Source organism: Crocuta crocuta, unplaced genomic scaffold (genome assembly GCF_008692635.1).
Source record: "Crocuta crocuta isolate KB4526 unplaced genomic scaffold, BGI_CrCroc_1.0 scaffold144, whole genome shotgun sequence".
Lineage (NCBI taxonomy): Eukaryota > Metazoa > Chordata > Mammalia > Carnivora > Hyaenidae > Crocuta > Crocuta crocuta.
This window is the reverse complement of record NW_027529669.1, coordinates 3,899,963-3,910,398: the sequence shown is the minus strand read 5'-3', so window position 1 is coordinate 3,910,398 and position 10,436 is coordinate 3,899,963. Positions and strand designations below refer to the sequence as shown.

The window sequence follows — 10,436 nt, the reverse complement described above, 5'->3', positions numbered from 1 at the left end:
ACAAGTATATTTCACTACTTTTTTTCATACTATTTTTTCTTGCACCAGACCCCTACATTCTTGCCTTTTCTTTATGCTGAGGTATCTCTGTTAGTAGTTCTTTCAGGAAAGTCTATGGGTGATAAACTCCCATTAGTCTGATTTTTTTTTTCTTATTTCATCCTAACTCTTGAATGACAGTTTAACTGGCTACAGAACCCTAAACTGCCAGTCATGTTCACTCAACATTTTGAAGACACTACTCTGCTATCTTCTGGCTCATATTGTTGTTGATGAGAATCTTGCTATTTGTGTATGCAATTCGTCTTTTTTATCTGCTAATGTTATTTTTATTTGCTAATTAATATTTTGTTTTTAACCTTTATGTTCCATAGTTTTACTAAAATGTGTATGGTTATAAGTTTATTTTAATTTGTTTTCTATTTGGCATTCAGCTCATTGGATTAGTCTGCGGACTATGTCTTATACTTTGGAAAATTCCCAGCCTTATCCCTTTCAATCTTGCTTCTCTGCCATTCTTTTCTTTTCTTTTTTAATATGGAACACTTCAGGAGTTTGTGTGTCATCCTTGCGTAGGGGCATGCTAATCTTCTCTGTATCGTGCCAATTTTAGTATATATGCTGCTTAAGCAAGCACACTTCTTTTTTTTTTTTACAAGTAGTTTATTGTCAAATTAGTTTCCACATAACACCCAGTGCTCATCCCCACAAGTGCCCTCCTCCATGCCCATCCCCCCCCCCACATCCATCAGTCCTCAGTTTTTGTCAGCATTCAAGAGTCTCTCATGGTTTGCCTCTCTCCCTTTCCCCCACCATTTCCCCCCTTCTTCTCCCCCTTGTAAAAAAAAATTTTAAGTGTTTTTTTTTATTTCCATTCCCCACCTTATTCATCTTTAACACAATTCTTTGTTGTTGTGTTGTTTATTTTGAGAGAGAGAGAGAGAGTGAGCAGGGGAGGGGTAGAGATAATGGAGGGAGAGAATCCCAAGCAGGCTCCATGCTCAGCACAGAGCCCACCACGGGACTCAATCCCAGGACCTTGGGATCATGACTTGAGCCAAAATCAAGAATTGGTCCCTCAACTGGTTGATCAAGCCAGGCACCCCTCACCACAATTTTTTTTATGTTCATTTATTATTGAGACAGAAACACAGCATGAGTGGGGGAGGGGCAGAGAGAGAGAGGGAGACACAGAATCCCAAGCAGGCTCCAGGCTCTGAGCTGTCAGCAGAGCCCGATGTGGGGCTCAAACCCACGAACCGTGAGATCATGACCTGAGCTGAAGTTAGACACTCAACTGACTGAGCCACCCAGACACCCCAACCCCTCACCACAATTCTTTTTTTTTTNAAAGGTAGTTATATTTTATAGGTTTTGGTTTGGGGTTTGAAATGGGACTTAGAATGCAAGTCACCCAAATTCCCACAAACCTAAATAGAAAGCAGGATTTGAATTTATATCTACCTTCAGAACCTAGGTTCTTAATTATTATAATATAATCCCTCAATGTGCTTTGTTATATATCCTCTCTCTTACATCTAATGTCTATCCCTAGTCTTCATTCTCCTTGAAATGAGCAGCGAATAGCTCTGTAGATAACTACACTTTCCTGTCCCTTTTGAAATTCATTCAACCTTGCCCCCAAGCTCTTCCATTTTTTCTGTTTTCTGTATGTGTTTCTACATCCTTCATCTAAGTTTTTTCTTTCTTTCTTTCTTTCTTTCTTTCTTTCTTTCTTTCTTTCTTTCTTTCTTTCTTTCTTTCTTTCTTTCTTTCTTCTTTCTCTTCTCCTTCTACTCATGGGCTTACTAAACATGTAAATTTCAACTATTTTTGTAAATGTGTAGTTATGCAACCATCACCACAATTCAGTTTAGAACATTTACATCACCTCATAAAGATCCCTTGTGTGGAATTAGAGTCAATCCTCACTCCCACGGTAAGTCCCAAGCAACCATTAATCATCTTTCTCCCTTTGTGTATTTGCTTTTTCTGGAAATTTCTTATAAATATGATCCTATATATGAAGTATTCAACTGTCCTTATCTTAAATCCATTATCTTCAACATAGCCAGAGTTATATTTCTGAAACACTTATCTCATCATTATGTCTCCATGGTTATACTTTTTAAGTTTATTTACTTATTTTGAGTGGGGGAAGGGCAAAGAGAGAGGGAGAGAGAATCCCAGGCAGGCTCAGTGCTGTTAGTGCAGAGCCTGATGCAAGGCTCACTGTCACAAACCATGAGATCATGACTTGAACTGAAACCAAGAGTCAGAAGCTTAATCAACTGAGCCACACAAGTGCCCCTTATTATACCTTTTAATGAATTTTCTTTGTCTAGATAGTCTAAAATCTGTTTTATATAAAACATAGGAGCCTTTTCATTATCTGACTTGAACTAACATGCTCATTGCATTTCCAATTACTCTATTATACTTCAGGCAAATTTGTGACATCATATCTTCTTATTATTATCTTTCAGAATTCTCAAACATCTCTTCATCCAGGTAGCCTTCTCTGACTCAGCATGGTATTAAGTACTTTTTATTTGGTACACAACTATTTTTAATTCTTACTTAGGCAACACTGTATTTCAATTAATATTTAAATATGTCTTTCTTCTACATGTTGAACTTTTTGAGAGTAGGAGCCAGGACTTCTGCAAATCTTTACTTTTGATATTATAGCAAGGCCCCTGGTCCACAATAGGCACTAGATGAACATTAACTAAATGAATGAATAAAAATCTAAATTAATATATTGATGAGCTTGAGGTACAAGGAAAAGGGAATAAGTTGTTCCTGAGAATTGGATATCTGCATTTAAGTCAATGCCCTTGAACCTGAAACTTATAATAATTAATAGGGAGCAACACATGTGATAGTTTCAGAACTGCTATGTACTTTTCGGACTCTCTGACAAGTAATTTGGGTTTCATGACGTGTAAATTGTGGTTAATATTTTCCTTTGACTTGGCTCTTGAAATTTTTCTAACAGAGCAGAATCAAACTACCACCAAATTACAGTGAGGAGCTCTTCAAACCATTACTGAAATTGCCATTTAAAGACAACTGCTGCACAGAGTATTTGAAAGAATGTCAAAGACTATGTTTCTCAGTTACAGAAACTGGGCTTACCACATTGAGAAACCATTGAGGGTATTCAGATTCTCTTCTTGTCACTTGTTTTTCTTTTTTTTTTTTTTTAATGTTTATTTATGTATTTTGAGAGAGAGAATTCCATGCTGGGCACAAACGAGGTGTTCAGTCTCATGACCCTGGGATCATGACCTGAGCCAAAATCAAGAGTTGGATGCTCAACTGCCTGAGCCACCCATGTGCCCTTCTCCTTGTCACTTGTAGACAGAAGAATTATTTTCACATCAGCTGATTTATCCTGGCTACATGGACAGAACCAACACACTGAAGACTAAGTTCAATTCATTTCTCCTCAGGAGGAACATAAAAACTATCTGTTGTGATACTAAATTCAAAAGTATACTCCAATAAAAAATAGTTTCACTTTATCTTTTATGCATTTATATAACACCATAATATATATTCAGCAAAGACATATTACTGTTTCTGTCATATCCAAGGATATAAAACACATAGCTATTCCAGTGATGGTGTCTTTCTTTTTTTTTTCTGTAAGTTTGCATATGCATGTTTTCATGGACAGACTGCAAGTTAAAAATCTTATGTTCTGTCATTTTAGTGTCAAATACACCCCATATCAAACATAGCAAGACTTATCACATCATTATAAATTACTGATAAGGCTTCTTGTTACCCTTTTATTGTCAATGTCATAAATTACCACAAACTTAGTGGCTTATAAGAACATCCATTTCTTATCTCAGTTTCATGATAAGTCTAAACACAAGGTGGCTCAATCGTATCCATTGTGCAGAGCATCACAAGGTCTTAATCAAAATGCTGGCTGAGCTGGCCTCCTATCTAGAAGCTCTGGGGAAGACTCTGCTTCCACATATCATCAGGTTGTTGGAAGAATTCAGTTCCTTGTAATTGTAATTCATTTTTAAACAAACTAGAGCATGTTGAAACCCTGTTCTTCAAATCTCTGACTTCCTCTTCTGCTACCAATCAGGGAAAAATCTTGTAAGGACTCATGTGATTAGATTAGGTCCACTTGGATAATCCAGGATAATCTTACAATATTACAGTCAAATAACTGATACTATTACTTAGATCTTCAAGGTCTCTTTCATTCTGTATTTGTAGGAGTAACACCAGGGTATCATGATTATGGGGGCTAAAATTCTTCTATTACTGACTCTTAAGTGGAAATAATGTAAGAAATTAATTGCACATGAAGTTATTTCATTATTTTAAAAAAGCATTGCCCCAGTAGCCTGTTGATACCAACAATAGAGCTAAATGAAGCTTATATTTACTGTGATTACTTCTGGGCACATGTCTTCACCTCTAACCTCCAGCAAGACATCTGTAATCCAATAGAGAATGCAAATGAGGATATTGGGATTGGTATTGACATTTTACATGTACTTGTTAAGGATATCATCAATAACCTCTGTTGAATCATTGAGTTTTACAAGTGATTATTCCCCCTTGCTAATGACTCCATGCAATAATTTTTGTAAGTGAGTTTTGAAAAGCTTTGCCTTTGCACTGGTAGCAAAATAGAGTGAGAGCTCTAAAACTTTCTCTCCATCTAAGAATATTTGAATTTATACATATCATCCACAACAGGCAGTTTGTATGCTTTGCTTAAGTGAAAGTGACAAAGCCTGCAGAATTTGATTGCAAGATGAAACAGAAAATAATCATTAAAACTTGGGTATAACCTAGATTGCACTTTAACATCCTAAAGATCTCTTCATATATACCACATTAAAAACCAAAGTAAATGAAACCTATACAAGTTCTAGTTTTATTTTTCCTCAAAGAAGTATTCCCACCTCCACCTTATATATTCTCTCGCACAATCAATAGCACTTGAAAATTAGATGAAGTTTATCTCTTCGTTTGCTGAAATGCAGAAATGTTGACTCATTATTTAATATATATGAAGTATATGTCCAGCATTCTTATGGTTGATGAGTGTTTCCAATATAATATTTTCAATACCTTTTGCTGTACTAAATAAGAAGAAAATTCCAACTCAGAGAGTGGAAGAATTTGGACTGAAGCCAAAACCTGACTCCTTCTGACTCAGTTTTGCCTCTAGGTTTGGGGGTTAGAAGATCTGCAGGATTTGGACATTGGGAGGCAATAGAAGATGAATCTTAAAGAACAGATAAGCAGTAGAGATGAAAGCCACTCTGAGGGCAAGAGGTTTGGCCTAAGTGGATTTTGGAGAAATGGAACCAAGTCATCTCTTATGAGTGTAGCAGCCATAATACAAGAGGTCAGGTGACAGGATGAGGAGGGAATGAGGGACACGGGAAAGTGTCTTGTTCTGTGTTTTTCTCCTCTAATAAGGATCATCTGAAAATGTTTGTTGCCGGAGAACAAGCAACAGAGGAAGACGGAGCAAAGTCAGAGAAGAGATAGAAGAGAATAAAATCAGGAAACTTCAGTGAAGAAATTTTCCTTAGGAAAAAGAAAGACTACTTGTCATTTCTTCGTTTTTTCAAATGTTTTATTTATTTTTGAGAGAGAGAGAGAGAGAGAGAGAGAGAGTGAGGAGGGGAAGGTTAGTGAGAGAGAGGGAGACACAGAATCCGAAGACAGGCTCCAGGCCCCGAGCTGAAAGCACAGAGCCCGACGCGGGGCTCGAACCCACTAACCGTGAAATCATGACCTGAGCTGAAGTCAGACACTTAACTGACTGAGCCACCCAGGCGCCCCTGCTTGTCATTTCAAAGCAGAAGAGGGTTCATTTGATAGTTTGCACTGCATAAGCTTTGTCATTTAGGTGAAGCTAGGAAGCAAGAGAATCTATGGAAACTGAGTCTTTCACACTTCAGAGATGCCATCCAGGGATGACAACACCCATATAGATGTAGAAGATTAATTAGTGTATTAGTTACAAGTTCAGGTCCTATAGTCAGACTAAATATAAATCCTGGTTCTACCATTTCAGCTATTGACATAAATTTCACGTAACATAAAATCAGCCCATTTGAAGTATGCAGTTCCATGTTTTTCATGTATTTACAGAGCCATGTGCAACCATCAGCACAACCTAATTTGAACATTTATGGCATCTCAGAAAAGAACCCATTAATAGTCATTAGCCTTTCCCTCCTCTTCTCCCACGTCTAGGTCCCAGCCCCAGGCAACCACTAATCTACTTTCAGTTGTTACAGATTTGTCTATTCATGGCTCTTTACATGAAAGAAGTCATGTAATAGATAGTCTTTTATGGAGGCTTCTTTTACATACTGGAGTAGATTCAAAGTTTACCATCGTGTAGCATGTATCAGAAAGTCATTTCTTTTTCTGTACCATATTCCATTTTATGGATGGACTATATTTGGTTTATCCATTCACCAGTTGATAGACTTTTAGATTATTTCCAATTTTGGCTTTTATAAATAATGCTGCTATGAACATTCGCTGTAATTTTTGTATGGACATGTTTCATTTTTCTTGGTGTATACTTAGGAATGAATTGTAGAGTCATAGGGTAATTATAGGTTTTCCAAAAAGGTTTATCTTTTACTCCCTGTTTTATTTTATTTTTTAATGTTTATTATTTTTGAGAGAGACAGAGACAGAGAGACAGAGTGTGAGCAGGGGAAGGGCAGAGAGAGAAGGAGACACAGACTCCAAAGCAGGCTCCAGGCTCCGAGCTGTCAGCACAGAGCCCAGTGAGGAGCTGGAGCTCACAGACCGTGAGATCATGACCTGAACTGAACTCAGACACTTAACTGACCGAGCCACCCAGGCGCCCCTGTCTCTTATATGTTATTTAACATCACTGAGATTCAGACTCCTGATCTTAAACTGGATGCAGTAATTGTACCTATTTCCTAGGATTTGAGGGAGGATTATATTATATAAGTAATATAAAACTTGGCACATAAAAAGTGAGTAGGAGAATACTTTTATTTTTACAACATGACTGGGTACAGTAACAACAAAAAGTTTTCTGCTGTCTGTGGTGTGTGTGTGTGCGCATGTGTGAAAGAGAAAGAGAGAGAAATTAAGACTATAATTTGCTAGAAGACAGTTTCAGTGTGACATACATGAGTGTGACATTATCATGGTCCTTGCACACATTTTCTAGTTATGTCCCTGTTGGATCCTTGTAAGAATTTTTAAAATTTCTCTTTAGAATTTCTTACTGGTCCAAATATCTTCCACTTTTGAATTAGCTATTATTGCCTCACCTATTCACTCTCATCTTTGTCTATCCATCTAAAACTAACTCTTTACCATCATAAACCATCCAGTCACCCTCTGAGCCCCTCGTAACCATCCACTTCTAGCCAGGAAACTTTCGTCTCAATTTTCATCATGGCAATGACACTCTCTCCCTCCGCTTTACTTTTTTCTGAACATTGGCATATCCAAGTCTATACTAAGATTTAGCAAACAATCCACTTTCCTGTCCTTAGCTATCCCAGACCACTCGCAGTAAGTAGACATGGGAAAGAGAATAATGCCTCAACGTTCAACATGACTAAGAGGGAAATAAAAGTAAAAACAAAACAAATAAAGCAGTCATATTAAAGACCTAAAAGTAGATTAAAATGACTGAGTTATTTACCTAATTGCCTTCCATATTCTTAATATAAAGTATTTCACATGGGGTATTCTTTGAATAAGAGCCTGAATCATTGTAGAGCTAATATGTCTGCCTGGAGATTATTATATTTTGATTTATGGCATTTCCTGAATTACGCTGCTTTTGTGTTTTAGCTTTTCAGGGTATTTGTACCACTTTGGAATTCTATTCAAACTCCTTAACCGCGTGCAAAATGCCTTTGTGGTCTTGCCCCCTGTGTACCTTCCGTCTACGTAGTACAGACGCACATGCTGCACTTCTGCTGAAACAGAGAACTGCCAACTCCCCCTGAGCCCCGTGCCATGTTCTCTTTCTCTCTGAATCTTATCACATGCTGCAACCTCTCCCAGGAACACTCTTCTTGGGGCTTAAACATTGTCTTGACAGGGACACTCTGAGTAAGGAGAAAATGAACTCTTGTAGCACATTAATTCAGATTCAGATTCAGGAAGGACATTAGAAATAAGTGATAGATCAAGTACAAAGTAACTACGTAAGGACATGTCATACTGGTTATGGCAAGGGATTCTTATTAGCATGTTCACTTTTTCTTTCTCTTTTTCTTCTTCCTTTTTTTTTTTTTTTTTTTTATCTTGGCCTGTTTAGCCAATGTCCCAGGTGTTCTCCTTTTCTCTAGCGACTTACTCAATGTCCTTCCTCCATCTCTCTGTCACTGTTTCCTCCCTGCTACACACAGGCATTGAAGTGATTGCTGCCGCACTCAAATTCTTTCTGTTGGCTCCCAGGAGGAACATAAACCCCTTGATGTGACCATTCCACTCTTCATGATCTGGTTCCTGGGTCAACCCCCAGACTCATTTTTCACCATGTTTTATGTGCACACAGAATTTTAGTGAACCCAACTTGTTCTCTCCTGACTCGTGATTTTGTGCCTTTCTACATTCTTCTTTCTGGAATTGTGCCGTGTGGTATTCTAAGCACTAGAGACTTGCAGTAACTAAAGTCCCTGTTCTTTTGCTACCTGAATCAGTTCCAAATCTCACCCCATCTGCCCGTCTTGTGTCGCTATATTGTAGCATTTACTGCCTTTTTTTTTTTTTACTCTATATTGTTTGTCTTCTCTACATGAGACTTCGTTGAGTATGAGGATTTTATGTCTTTTATAGTTGTGCATTCAGGACTTTATGTAGAGAGTCTGAGACATAACAAACAGTCAACAAACGAATGCTAAGCCACAGTGAATTCGGACTGAGGATTCCACAAATCCCAGCATCAATACTGACTCAATCTAACTTGGGCTAATGCTTGACTAGATTAGCTAAGTAGGTATCCAAGCCATACAGGACCCCTAGAATGAGGTTAACAAGGCCCTGCGGGTATCAGCAGAGGGAGTCATGCAGTGAGATAGTCAGCACTGCTAATTAGGATGTATGCAGTGTTTACTCCATCTTCTCATCATGTTCACTTCTGTGAGCATATTTCCTTGCAGAATGGAGGGGGTGGGATTAGACAGTCCCTTGGGTCTCTTTCATCTTTACTACCCTGTTGATGAAATGAAATGGAAAAAAAAATCATTACATTGTTTTTGAAACTGTAAATGCAACTACCGTAGTGAAAAGGGGAACCGTATGCTCGGGACAGGTGCAGAAACACTGAGAAAATCCATCCATTTTTTAAAAATTAAATTGTTTTTAATGTTTATTTGTTTTTGAGAGAGAGAGTATGTGAGAGGAAGAGCAAGCAAGCATGGGAAGGAAAGCAGCAGAGAGAGAGAGGGACACACAGAATCTAAAGCAGGCTCCAGGCTCTGAGCCATCCACTCAGACCCTGATGCAAGACTCAAACCCATGGACCATGAGATCATGACCCGAAGTCAGTCACTCAACCAACTGAGCCACCTGGGCACCCCAATCTATCCATTTTTGATGTCAATTTGATGGAGATGTTCAAACACATCTCCTCTTTACTGTTTAGTATTCAATGCCCACTATGGGCATGAAATCATGACTTTTTTGACTCTAGAGTTCAAAGCCACTTCTGTTTTAGGTTATTCTTAGATAAAAATAAGGTAAAGAACTTGCAAACTTTTGAAAAAGCAGTGCATTATTAACTCTTTCCATGAATTAACTCTGGAGATTTTTTTATTACTTGATAAAAGTTTATTCAATATATTCTTTTTTTACGTTTTTTAATGTTTTTTACTTATTTTTGAGAGCCAGAGAGAGACAGCATGAGTAGGGGAGGGTCAGAGAGAGAGAGAGATACAGAATCCAAAGACAGGCTCCAGGATCTGAGCTAGCTGTCAACACAGAGACTCACGCGGGTCTCAAACCCGCAAACTGAGATCTTGACCTGATCCAAAGTCTGCCGCTTAACCGACTGAGCCACCCAGGCGCCCCTTTTCTTAAAGATTTCTTACCCTGACATTTGTTCTCCCCACCCACACATGCTCACTGTAATTAAGGGGGGGTGGGCAAGTGGCTTTAAAGCCATGGGAATTTATAGGAGCTAAGGAAAATAGAGTGCATTGAACTAAACCTCCAGTCACAAAAACTCCCCATGTACAGATACCTTTACCACTGTCAATCTGGTTAGCTCAGAAGTTAGGAGATTATGACCATATAACATATGAATTCATTTTTGTTCAACAATTCTAACTACCGTGAAGGCTTTCTTTGTGGGGTATCACATTATGGCTTTCTGTACCCTTTGTTTATTGGTCTTAGGATTGCTCCCTTTTTATCCCAGATCC

General features: G+C 38.2%; 1 non-coding gene across 1 annotated transcript; it reads right to left on the bottom strand.

The window, feature by feature from the left end:
• Window positions 1-531: 531 nt before the first annotated feature.
• LOC144230587 (U6 spliceosomal RNA) lies at window positions 532-637 on the bottom strand. Its single transcript, XR_013334803.1, has one exon. It is a non-coding gene; the product is annotated as a U6 spliceosomal RNA (small nuclear RNA).
• Window positions 638-10,436: the final 9,799 nt, after the last annotated feature.